This window comes from Arachis ipaensis, chromosome B8 (assembly GCF_059453495.1).
Source record: "Arachis ipaensis isolate K30076 ecotype BB chromosome B8, ASM5945349v1, whole genome shotgun sequence".
NCBI lineage: Eukaryota > Viridiplantae > Streptophyta > Magnoliopsida > Fabales > Fabaceae > Arachis > Arachis ipaensis.
Window position 1 is genome coordinate 76670001 of NC_142443.1, and position 13036 is coordinate 76683036.

Sequence of the window (13036 nt, forward strand, 5' to 3'; positions counted from 1 at the left end):
TTTTCCCTTTTTCCCTTTTTTTTTTTTTTTTTTTTTTTTTTTTTTACGTTCTGTTGACCCTCGTTCTTTAAATTACGCTATCCCGAGGAGGACACCTAAAGGCGAGCCGTAATGGCCTCATCTTTGGCAAGCTCCTTCGGTTTTTTTCACAGATTTTTTCCAGATTCTTTTTCCGTTTTTTTTTTTTTTTTATACGTTCTGCTGACCCTCGTTCTTTAAATGACGCTATCCCGAGAAGGACACCTAAAGGCGAGCCGTAATGGCCTCATCTTTGGCAAGCTCCTTCGGTTTTTTTCACAGTTTTTTTCCAGATTTTTTTTCCGTTTTTTTTTTTATTACGTTCTGCTGACCCTCGTTCTTTAAATTACGCTATCCCGAGGAGGACACCTAAAGGCGAGCCGTAATGGCCTCATCTTTGGCAAGCTCCTTCAGTTTTTTTCACAGTTTTTTTCCAGATTCTTTTTCCGTTTTATTTTATTTTATTTTTTTTCTTTTTTTTTTTTTTTTTTTTTTTTTTTTACATTCTGCTGACCCTCGTTCTTTAAATGACGCTATCCCAAGGAGGACACCTAAAGGCGAGCCGTATGGCCTCATCTTTGGCAAGCTCCTTCGGTTTTTTTCACAGTTTTTTTCCAGATTCTTTTTCCGTTATTTATTTTTTTTTTTTTTTACATTCTGCTGACCCTCGTTCTTTAAATGACGCTATCCCGAGGAGGACACCTAAAGGCGAGCCGTATGGCCTCATCTTCGGCAAGCTCCTTCGGTTTTTTTCACAGTTTTTTTCCAGATTCTTTTTCCGTTTTTTTTTTTTTTTTTTTTTTTTTTTTTTTTTTTTTTTTTTTTTTTTTTTTTTTTTTACGTTCTGCTGACCCTCGTTCTTTAAATTACGCTATCCCGAGGAGGACACCTAAAGGCGAGCCGTAATGGCCTCATCTTTGGCAAGCGCTCCTTCGGTTTTTTTCACAGTTTTTTTCCAGATTCTTTTTCCGTTATTTTTTTTATTTTTTTTTTTTACATTCTGCTGACCCTCGTTCTTTAAATGACGCTATCCCGAGGAGGACACCTAAAGGCGAGCCGTATGGCCTCATCTTTGGCAATCTCCTCCGGTTTTTTCACAGTTTTTTTACAGATTTTTTTCCGGGTTTTTTTTTTTTTTTTTTTTTAACGTTCTGCCGACCCTCGTTCTTTAAATTACGCTATCCCGAGGAGGACACCTAAAGGCGAGCCGTAATGGCCTCATCTTTGGCAAGCTCCTTCGGTTTTTTTCACAGTTTTTTTCCAGATTTTTTTCCCTTTTTTTTTTTTTTAACGTTCTGCTGACCCTCGTTCTTTAAATTACGCTATCCCGAGGAGGACACCTAAAGGCGAGCCGTAATGGTCTCATCTTTATCAAGCTCCTTCGGTTTTTTCACAGTTTTTTTCCAGATTCTTTTTCCATTTTTTTTTCTTTTTTTTTTTTTTATACGTTCTGCTGACCCTCGTTCTTTAAATGACGCTATCCCGAGGAGGACACCTAAAGGCGAGCCGTAATGGCCTCATCTTTGGCAAGCTCCTTCGGTTTTTTTCACAGTTTTTTTCCAGATTTTTTTTCCGTTTTTTTTTTTATTACGTTCTGCTGACCCTCGTTCTTTAAATTACGCTATCCCGAGGAGGACACCTAAAGGCGAGCCGTAATGGCCTCATCTTTGGCAAGCTCCTTCGGTTTTTTTCACAGTTTTTTTCCAGATTCTTTTTCCGTTTTTTTTTTTTTTTTTTTTTTTTTTTTTTTTTACATTCTGCTGACCCTCGTTCTTTAAATGACGCTATCCCAAGGAGGACACCTAAAGGCGAGCCGTAATGGCCTCATCTTGGGCAAGCTCCTTCGGTTTTTTTCACAGTTTTTTTCCAGATTCTTTTTCCGTTATTTTTTTTTTTTTTTTTTTTTTACATTCTGCTGACCCTCGTTCTTTAAATGACGCTATCCCGAGGAGGACACCTAAAGGCGAGCCGTATGGCCTCATCTTTGGCAAGCTCCTTCGGTTTTTTTCACAGCTTTTTTCCAGATTCTTTTTACATTTTTTTTTTTTTTTTTTTTTTTTTTTTTTATACGTTCTGCTGACCCTCGTTCTTTAAATGACGCTATCCCGAGGAGGACACCTAAAGGCGAGCCGTATGGCCTCATCTTTGGCAAGCTCCTCCGGTTTTTTCACAGTTTTTTTACAGATTTTTTTCCGGGTTTTTTTTTTTTTTTTTTTTTTTTTTTTTTTTTTTAACGTTCTGCCGACCCTCGTTCTTTAAATTACGCTATCCCGAGGAGGACACCTAAAGGCGAGCCGTAATGGCCTCATCTTTGGCAAGCTCCTTCGGTTTTTTTCACAGTTTTTTTCCAGATTTTTTTCCCTTTTTCCCTTTTTTTTTTTTTTTTTTTTTTTTTTTTTACGTTCTGCTGACCCTCGTTCTTTAAATTACGCTATCCCGAGGAGGACACCTAAAGGCGAGCCGTAATGGCCTCATCTTTGGCAAGCTCCTTCGGTTTTTTTCACAGATTTTTTCCAGATTCTTTTTCCGTTTTTTTTTTTTTTTTATACGTTCTGCTGACCCTCGTTCTTTAAATGACGCTATCCCGAGAAGGACACCTAAAGGCGAGCCGTAATGGCCTCATCTTTGGCAAGCTCCTTCGGTTTTTTTCACAGTTTTTTTCCAGATTTTTTTTCCGTTTTTTTTTTATTACGTTCTGCTGACCCTCGTTCTTTAAATTACGCTATCCCGAGGAGGACACCTAAAGGCGAGCCGTAATGGCCTCATCTTTGGCAAGCTCCTTCAGTTTTTTTCACAGTTTTTTTCCAGATTCTTTTTCCGTTTTATTTTATTTTATTTTTTTTCTTTTTTTTTTTTTTTTTTTTTTTTTTTTACATTCTGCTGACCCTCGTTCTTTAAATGACGCTATCCCAAGGAGGACACCTAAAGGCGAGCCGTATGGCCTCATCTTTGGCAAGCTCCTTCGGTTTTTTTCACAGTTTTTTTCCAGATTCTTTTTCCGTTATTTATTTTTTTTTTTTTTTACATTCTGCTGACCCTCGTTCTTTAAATGACGCTATCCCGAGGAGGACACCTAAAGGCGAGCCGTATGGCCTCATCTTCGGCAAGCTCCTTCGGTTTTTTTCACAGTTTTTTTCCAGATTCTTTTTCCGTTTTTTTTTTTTTTTTTTTTTTTTTTTTTTTTTTTTTTTTTTTTTTTTTTTTTTTTTACGTTCTGCTGACCCTCGTTCTTTAAATTACGCTATCCCGAGGAGGACACCTAAAGGCGAGCCGTAATGGCCTCATCTTTGGCAAGCGCTCCTTCGGTTTTTTTCACAGTTTTTTTCCAGATTCTTTTTCCGTTATTTTTTTTATTTTTTTTTTTTACATTCTGCTGACCCTCGTTCTTTAAATGACGCTATCCCGAGGAGGACACCTAAAGGCGAGCCGTATGGCCTCATCTTTGGCAATCTCCTCCGGTTTTTTCACAGTTTTTTTACAGATTTTTTTCCGGGTTTTTTTTTTTTTTTTTTTTTTAACGTTCTGCCGACCCTCGTTCTTTAAATTACGCTATCCCGAGGAGGACACCTAAAGGCGAGCCGTAATGGCCTCATCTTTGGCAAGCTCCTTCGGTTTTTTTCACAGTTTTTTTCCAGATTTTTTTCCCTTTTTTTTTTTTTTTAACGTTCTGCTGACCCTCGTTCTTTAAATTACGCTATCCCGAGGAGGACACCTAAAGGCGAGCCGTAATGGTCTCATCTTTATCAAGCTCCTTCGGTTTTTTCACAGTTTTTTTCCAGATTCTTTTTCCATTTTTTTTTCTTTTTTTTTTTTTTATACGTTCTGCTGACCCTCGTTCTTTAAATGACGCTATCCCGAGGAGGACACCTAAAGGCGAGCCGTAATGGCCTCATCTTTGGCAAGCTCCTTCGGTTTTTTTCACAGTTTTTTTCCAGATTCTTTTTCCGTTATTTTTTTTTTTATTATTTTTTACATTCTGCTGACCCTCGTTCTTTAAATGACGCTATCCCGAGGAGGACACCTAAAGGCGAGCCGTATGGCCTCATCTTTGGCAAGATCCTTCGGTTTTTTTCACAGCTTTTTTCCAGATTCTTTTTACGTTTTTTTTTTTTTTTTTTTTTTTTTTTTTTTTTTTTTTTTTTTTTTTTTTTTTTTTTTTTACGTTCTGCTGACCCTCGTTCTTTAAATTACGCTATCCCGAGGAGGACACCAAAAGGCGAGCCGTAATGGCCTCATCTTTGGCAAGCTCCTTCGGTTTTTTTCACAGTTTTTTTCCAGATTTTTTTTCTGTTTTTTTTTTTTATTACGTTCTGCTGACCCTCGTTCTTTAAATTACGCTATCCCGAGGAGGACACCTAAAGGCGAGCCGTAATGGCCTCATCTTTGGCAAGCTCCTTCGGTTTTTTTCACAGTTTTTTTCCAGATTCTTTTTCCGTTTTTTTTTTTTTTTTTTTTTTTTTTTTTTTTTTTTTTTTTTTTTTTTTTTTTTTTTTTTTTTTTACATTCTGCTGACCCTCGTTCTTTAAATGACGCTATCCCAAGGAGGACACCTAAAGGCGAGCCGTAATGGCCTCATCTTGGGCAAGCTCCTTCGGTTTTTTTCACAGTTTTTTTCCAGATTCTTTTTCCGTTATTTTTTTTTTTTTTTTTTTTACATTCTGCTGACCCTCGTTCTTTAAATGACGCTATCCCGAGGAGGACACCTAAAGGCGAGCCGTATGGCCTCATCTTTGGCAAGCTCCTTCGGTTTTTTTCACAGCTTTTTTCCAGATTCTTTTTACATTTTTTTTTTTTTTTTTTTTTTTTTTATACGTTCTGCTGACCCTCGTTCTTTAAATGACGCTATCCCGAGGAGGACACCTAAAGGCGAGCCGTATGGCCTCATCTTTGGCAAGCTCCTCCGGTTTTTTCACAGTTTTTTTACAGATTTTTTTCCGGGTTTTTTTTTTTTTTTTTTTTTTTTTTTTTTTTTTTTTTTAACGTTCTGCCGACCCTCGTTCTTTAAATTACGCTATCCCGAGGAGGACACCTAAAGGCGAGCCGTAATGGCCTCATCTTTGGCAAGCTCCTTCGGTTTTTTTCACAGTTTTTTTCCAGATTCTTTTTCCGTTTTATTTTTTTTTTTTTTTTTTTTTTACATTCTGCTGACCCTCGTTCTTTAAATGACGCTATCCCAAGGAGGACACCTAAAGGCGAGCCGTATGGCCTCATCTTTGGCAAGCTCCTTCGGTTTTTTTCACAGTTTTTTTCCAGATTCTTTTTCCGTTATTTTTTTTTTTTACATTCTGCTGACCCTCGTTCTTTAAATGACGCTATCCCGAGGAGGACACCTAAAGGTGAGCCGTATGGCCTCATCTTTGGCAAGCTCCTTCGGTTTTTTTCACAGTTTTTTTCCAGATTCTTTTTCCGTTTTTTTTTTTTTTTTTTTTTTTTTTTTTTTTTTTTTACGTTCTGCTGACCCTCGTTCTTTAAATTACGCTATCCCGAGGAGGACACCTAAAGGCGAGCCGTAATGGCCTCATCTTTGGCAAGCGCTCCTTCGGTTTTTTTCACAGTTTTTTTCCAGATTCTTTTTCCGTTATTTTTTTTTATTTTTTTTATTTTTTTTTTTTTACATTCTGCTGACCCTCGTTCTTTAAATGACGCTATCCCGAGGAGGACACCTAAAGGCGAGCCGTATGGCCTCATCTTTGGCAAGCTCCTCCGGTTTTTTCACAGATTTTTTACAGATTTTTTTCCGGGTTTTTTTTTTTTTTTTTTTTTAACGTTCTGCCGACCCTCGTTCTTTAAATTAAGCTATCCCGAGGAGGACACCTAAAGGCGAGCCGTAATGGCCTCATCTTTGGCAAGCTCCTTCGGTTTTTTTCACAGTTTTTTTCCAGATTTTTTTTCCGTTTTTTTTTTTTTATTACGTTCTGCTGACCCTCGTTCTTTAAATTACGCTATCCCGAGGAGGACACCTAAAGGCGAGCCGTAATGGCCTCATCTTTGGCAAGCTCCTTCGGTTTTTTTCACAGTTTTTTTCCAGATTCTTTTTCCGTTATTTTTTTTTTTATTACGTTCTGCTGACCCTCGTTCTTTAAATTACGCTATCCCGAGGAGGACACCTAAAGGCGAGCCGTAATGTCCTCATCTTTGGCAAGCTCCTTCGGTTTTTTTCACAGTTTTTTTCCAGATTCTGTTTCCGTTTTTTTTTTTTTTTTTTTTTTTTTTTTTTTTTTTTACATTCTGCTGACCCTCGTTCTTTAAATGACGCTATCCCAAGGAGGACACCTAAAGGCGAGCCGTAATGGCCTCATCTTGGGCAAGCTCCTTCGGTTTTTTTCACAGTTTTTTTCCAGATTCTTTTTCCGTTAATTTTTTTTTTTTTTTTTTTTACATTCTGCTAACCCTCGTTATTTAAATGACGCTATCCCGAGGAGGACACCTAAAGGCAAGCCGTATGGCCTCATCTTTGGCAAGCTCCTTCGGTTTTTTTCACAGTTTTTTTCCAGATTTTTTTTCCGTTTTTTTTTTTTTTATTACGTTCTGCTGACCCTCGTTCTTTAAATTACGCTATCCCGAGGAGGACACCTAAAGGCGAGCCGTAATGGCCTCATCTTTGGCAAGCTCCTTCGGTTTTTTTCACAGTTTTTTTCCAGATTTTTTTCCGTTTTTTTTTTTTTTTTTTTTTTTTTTTTTTTTTTTTTTACATTCTGCTGACCCTCGTTCTTTAAATGACGCTATCCCGAGGAGGACACCTAAAGGCGAGCCGTATGGCCTCATCTTTGGCAAGCTCCTTCGGTTTTTTTCACAGCTTTTTTCCAGATTCTTTTTAAGTTTTTTTTTTTTTTTTTTATACGTTCTGCCGACCCTCGTTCTTTAAATTACGCTATCCCGAGGAGGACACCTAAAGGCGAGCCGTAATGGCCTCATCTTTGGCAAGCTCCTTCGGTTTTTTTCACAGTTTTTTTCCAGATTCTTTTTCCGTTATTTTTTTTTATTTTTTTTATTTTTTTATTTTTTTTACATTCTGCTGACCCTCGTTCTTTAAATGACGCTATCCCGAGGAGGACACCTAAAGTCGAGCCGTATGGCCTCATCTTTGGCAAGCTCCTCCGGTTTTTTCACAGTTTTTTTACAGATTTTTTTCCGGGTTTTTTTTTTTTTTTTTTTTTTTTTTTTTTTTTTAACGTTCTGCCGACCCTCGTTCTTTAAATTACGCTATCCCGAGGAGGACACCTAAAGGCGAGCCGTAATGGCCTCATCTTTGGCAAGCTCCTTCGGTTTTTTTCACAGTTTTTTTCCAGATTTTTTTCCCTTTTTCCCTTTTTTTTTTTTTTTTTTTTTTTTTACGTTCTGCTGACCCTCGTTCTTTAAATTACGCTATCCCGAGGAGGACACCTAAAGGCGAGCCGTAATGGCCTCATCTTTGGCAAGCTCCTTCGGTTTTTTTCACAGTTTTTTTCCAGATTCTTTTTCCGTTTTTTTTTTTTTTTTTATACGTTCTGCTGACCCTCGTTCTTTAAATGACGCTATCCCGAGAAGGACACCTAAAGGCGAGCCGTAATGGCCTCATCTTTGGCAAGCTCCTTCGGTTTTTTTCACAGTTTTTTTCCAGATTTTTTTTCCGTTTTTTTTTTTTTATTACGTTCTGCTGACCCTCGTTCTTTAAATTACGCTATCCCGAGGAGGACACCTAAAGGCGAGCCGTAATGGCCTCATCTTTGGCAAGCTCCTTCGGTTTTTTTCACAGTTTTATTCCAGATTCTTTTTCCGTTTTTTTTTTTTTTTTTTTTTTTTTTTTTTTTACATTCTGCTGACCCTCGTTCTTTAAATGACGCTATCCCAAGGAGGACACCTAAAGGCGAGCCGTAATGGCCTCATCTTGGGCAAGCTCCTTCGGTTTTTTTCACAGTTTTTTTCCAGATTCTTTTTCCGTTATTTTTTTTTTTTTTTTTTTTTTACATTCTGCTGACCCTCGTTCTTTAAATGACGCTATCCCGAGGAGGACACCTAAAGGCGAGCCGTATGGCCTCATCTTTGGCAAGCTCCTTCGGTTTTTTTCACAGCTTTTTTCCAGATTCTTTTTACATTTTTTTTTTTTTTTTTTTTTTATACGTTCTGCTGACCCTCGTTCTTTAAATGACGCTATCCCGAGGAGGACACCTAAAGGCGAGCCGTATGGCCTCATCTTTGGCAAGCTCCTCCGGTTTTTTCACAGTTTTTTTACAGATTTTTTTCCGGGTTTTTTTTTTTTTTTTTTTTTTTTTTTTTTTTTTTTAACGTTCTGCCGACCCTCGTTCTTTAAATTACGCTATCCCGAGGAGGAAACCTAAAGGCGAGCCGTAATGGCCTCATCTTTGGCAAGCTCCTTCGGTTTTTTTCACAGTTTTTTTCCAGTTTTTTTCCCTTTTTCCCTTTTTTTTTTTTTTTTTTTTTTTTTTTTTTTACGTTCTGCTGACCCTCGTTCTTTAAATTACGCTATCCCGAGGAGGACACCTAAAGGCGAGCCGTAATGGCCTCATCTTTGGCAAGCTCCTTCGGTTTTTTTCACAGTTTTTTTCCAGATTCTTTTTCCGTTTTTTTTTTTTTTTTATACGTTCTGCTGACCCTCGTTCTTTAAATGACGCTATCCCGAGAAGGACACCTAAAGGCGAGCCGTAATGGCCTCATCTTTGGCAAGCTCCTTCGGTTTTTTTCACAGTTTTTTTCCAGATTTTTTTTCCGTTTTTTTTTTTATTACGTTCTGCTGACCCTCGTTCTTTAAATTACGCTATCCCGAGGAGGACACCTAAAGGCGAGCCGTAATGGCCTCATCTTTGGCAAGCTCCTTCAGTTTTTTTCACAGTTTTTTTCCAGATTCTTTTTCCGTTTTATTTTATTTTATTTTTTTTCTTTTTTTTTTTTTTTTTTTTTTTTTTTTTTACATTCTGCTGACCCTCGTTCTTTAAATGACGCTATCCCAAGGAGGACACCTAAAGGCGAGCCGTATGGCCTCATCTTTGGCAAGCTCCTTCGGTTTTTTTCACAGTTTTTTTCCAGATTCTTTTTCCGTTATTTATTTTTTTTTTTTTTTACATTCTGCTGACCCTCGTTTTTTAAATGACGCTATCCCGAGGAGGACACCTAAAGGCGAGCCGTATGGCCTCATCTTCGGCAAGCTCCTTCGGTTTTTTTCACAGTTTTTTTCCAGATTCTTTTTCCGTTTTTTTTTTTTTTTTTTTTTTTTTTTTTTTTTTTTACGTTCTGCTGACCCTCGTTCTTTAAATTACGCTATCCCGAGGAGGACACCTAAAGGCGAGCCGTAATGGCCTCATCTTTGGCAAGCGCTCCTTCGGTTTTTTTCACAGTTTTTTTCCAGATTCTTTTTCCGTTATTTTTTTTATTTTTTTTTTTACATTCTGCTGACCCTCGTTCTTTAAATGACGCTATCCCGAGGAGGACACCTAAAGGCGAGCCGTATGGCCTCATCTTTGGCAATCTCCTCCGGTTTTTTCACAGTTTTTTTACAGATTTTTTTCCGGGTTTTTTTTTTTTTTTTTTTTTAACGTTCTGCCGACCCTCGTTCTTTAAATTACGCTATCCCGAGGAGGACACCTAAAGGCGAGCCGTAATGGCCTCATCTTTGGCAAGCTCCTTCGGTTTTTTTCACAGTTTTTTTCCAGATTTTTTTCCCTTTTTTTTTTTTTTAACGTTCTGCTGACCCTCGTTCTTTAAATTACGCTATCCCGAGGAGGACACCTAAAGGCGAGCCGTAATGGTCTCATCTTTATCAAGCTCCTTCGGTTTTTTCACAGTTTTTTTCCAGATTCTTTTTCCATTTTTTTTTCTTTTTTTTTTTTTTATACGTTCTGCTGACCCTCGTTCTTTAAATGACGCTATCCCGAGGAGGACACCTAAAGGCGAGCCGTAATGGCCTCATCTTTGGCAAGCTCCTTCGGTTTTTTTCACAGTTTTTTTCCAGATTTTTTTTCCGTTTTTTTTTTTTTTTTTTTTTTATTACGTTCTGCTGACCCTCGTTCTTTAAATTACGCTATCCCGAGGAGGACACCTAAAGGCGAGCCGTAATGGCCTCATCTTGGGCAAGCTCCTTCGGTTTTTTTCACAGTTTTTTTCCAGATTCTTTTTCCGTTATTTTTTTTTTATTATTTTTTACATTCTGCTGACCCTCGTTCTTTAAATGACGCTATCCCGAGGAGGACACCTAAAGGCGAGCCGTATGGCCTCATCTTTGGCAAGATCCTTCGGTTTTTTTCACAGCTTTTTTCCAGATTCTTTTTACGTTTTTTTTTTTTTTTTTTTTTTTTTTTTTTTTTTTTTTTTTTTTTTACGTTCTGCTGACCCTCGTTCTTTAAATTACGCTATCCCGAGGAGGACACCAAAAGGCGAGCCGTAATGGCCTCATCTTTGGCAAGCTCCTTCGGTTTTTTTCAAAGTTTTTTTCCATATTCTTTTTCCGTTTTTTTTTATTTTATTATTTTTTTTTTATACGTTCTGCTGACCCTCGTTCTTTAAATGACGCTATCCCGAGGAGGACACCTAAAGGCGAGCCGTAATGGCCTCATCTTTGGCAAGCTCCTTCGGTTTTTTTCACAGTTTTTTTCCAGATTCTTTTTCCGTTTTTTTTTTTTTTTTTTTTTTTTTTTTTTTTTATACGTTCTACTGACCCTCGTTCTTTAAATTACGCTATCCCGAGGAGGACACCTAAAGGCGAGCCGTAATAGCCTCATCTTTGGCAAGCTCCTTCGGTTTTTTTCACAGTTTTTTTCCAGAATCTTTTTCCGTTTTTTTTTTTTTTTTTTTATACGTTCTGCTGACCCTCGTTCTTTAAATTACGCTATCCCGAGGAGGACACCTAAAGGCGAGCCGTAATGGCCTCATCTTTGGCAAGCTCCTTCGGTTTTTTTCACAGTTTTTTTCCTGATTCTTTTTCCGTTTTTTTTTTTTTTTTTTTTTTTTTTTTTTTTATACATTCTGCTGACCCTCGTTCTTTAAATGACGCTATCCCGAGGAGGACACCTAAAGGCGAGCCGTATGGCCTCATCTTTGGTAAGCTCCTCCGGTTTTTTCACAGTTTTTTTACAGATTTTTTTCCAGGTTTTTTTTTTCTTTTTTTTTTTTTTTAACGTTCTGCTGACCCTCGTTCTTTAAATGACGCTATCCCGAGGAGGACACCTAAAGGCGAGCCGTAATGGCCTCATCTTTGGTAAGCTCCTTCGGTTTTTTTCACAGTTTTTTTCCAGATTTTTTTTCCGTTTTTTTTTTTTTTTATTACGTTCTGCTGACCCTCGTTCTTTAAATTACGCTATCCCGAGGAGGACACCTAAAGGCGAGCCGTAATGGCTTCATCTTTGGCAAGCTCCTTCGGTTTTTTTCACAGTTTTTTTCCATATTCTTTTTCCGTTATTTTTTTTTTTTTTTTTTTACATTCTGCTGACCCTCGTTCTTTAAATGACACTATCCCGAGGAGGACACCTAAAGGCGAGCCGTATGGCCTCATCTTTGGCAAGCTCCTCCGGTTTTTTCACAGTTTTTTTACAGATTTTTTTCTGGGTTTTTTTTTTTTTTTTTTTTTTTTTTTTTTTTTTATACGTTCTGCTGACCCTCGTTCTTTAAATTACGCTATCCCGAGGAGGACACCTAAAGGCGAGCCGTAATGGCCTCATCTTTGGCAAGCTCCTTCGGTTTTTTTCACAGTTTTTTTCCAGATTCTTTTTCCGTTTTTTTTTTTTTTTTTTTTATTTTATACGTTCTGCTGACCCTCGTTCTTTAAATGACGCTATCCCGAGGAGGACACCTAAAGGCGAGCCGTAATGGCCTCATCTTTGGCAAGCTCCTTCGGTTTTTTTCACAGTTTTTTTCCAGATTTTTTTTCCGTTTTTTTTTTTTTATTACGTTCTGCTGACCCTCGTTCTTTAAATTACGCTATCCCGAGGAGGACACCTAAAGGCGAACCGTAATGGCCTCATCTTTGGCAAGCTCCTTCGGTTTTTTTCACAGTTTTTTTCCAGATTATTTTTTCGTATTTTTTTTTTTTTTTTTTTTACATTCTGCTGACCCTCGTTCTTTAAATGACGCTATCCCGAGGAGGACACCTAAAGGCGAGCCGTATGGGCTCATCTTTGGCAAGCTCCTTCGGTTTTTTTCACAGTTTTTTTCCAGATTCTTTTTCCGTTTTTTTTTTTTTTTTTTTTTTTTTATACGTTCTGCTGACCCTCGTTCTTTAAATTACGCTATCCCGAGGAGGACACCTAAAGGCGAGCCGTAATGGCCTCATCTTTGGCAAGCTCCTTCGGTTTTTTTCACAGTTTTTTTCCTGATTCTTTTTCCGTTTTTTTTTTTTTTTTTTTTTTTTTTTTTTTTTTTTACATTCTGCTGACCCTCGTTCTTAAAATGACGCTATCCCGAGGAGGACACCTAAAGGCGAGCCGTATGGCCTCATCTTTGGTAAGCTCCTCCGGTTTTTTCACAGTTTTTTTACAGATTTTTTTCAAGGTTTTTTTTTTTTTTTTTTTTTTTTTTTTTTTTTTTTAACGTTCTGCTGACCCTCGTTCTTTAAATGACGCTATCCCGAGGAGGACACCTAAAGGCGAGCCGTAATGGCCTCATCTTTGGCAAGCTCCTTCGGTTTTTTTCACAGTTTTTTTCCAGATTTTTTTTCCGTTTTTTTTTTTTTTTATTACGTTCTGCTGACCCTCGTTCTTTAAATTACGCTATCCCGAGGAGGACACCTAAAGGCGAGCCGTAATGGCCTCATCTTTGGCAAGCTCCTTCGGTTTTTTTCACAGTTTTTTTCCAGATTCTTTTTCTGTTTTTTTTTTTTTTTTTTTTTTTTTTTTTTTTTTTACGTTCTGCTGACCCTCGTTCTTTAAATTACGCTATCCCGAGGAGGACACCTAAAGGCGAGCCGTAATGGCCTCATCTTTGGCAAGCTCCTTCGGTTTTTTTCACAGTTTTTTTCCAGATTCTTTTTACGTTATTTTTTTTATTTTATTTTATTTATTTTTTTTTTAACGTTCTGCTGACCCTCGTTCTT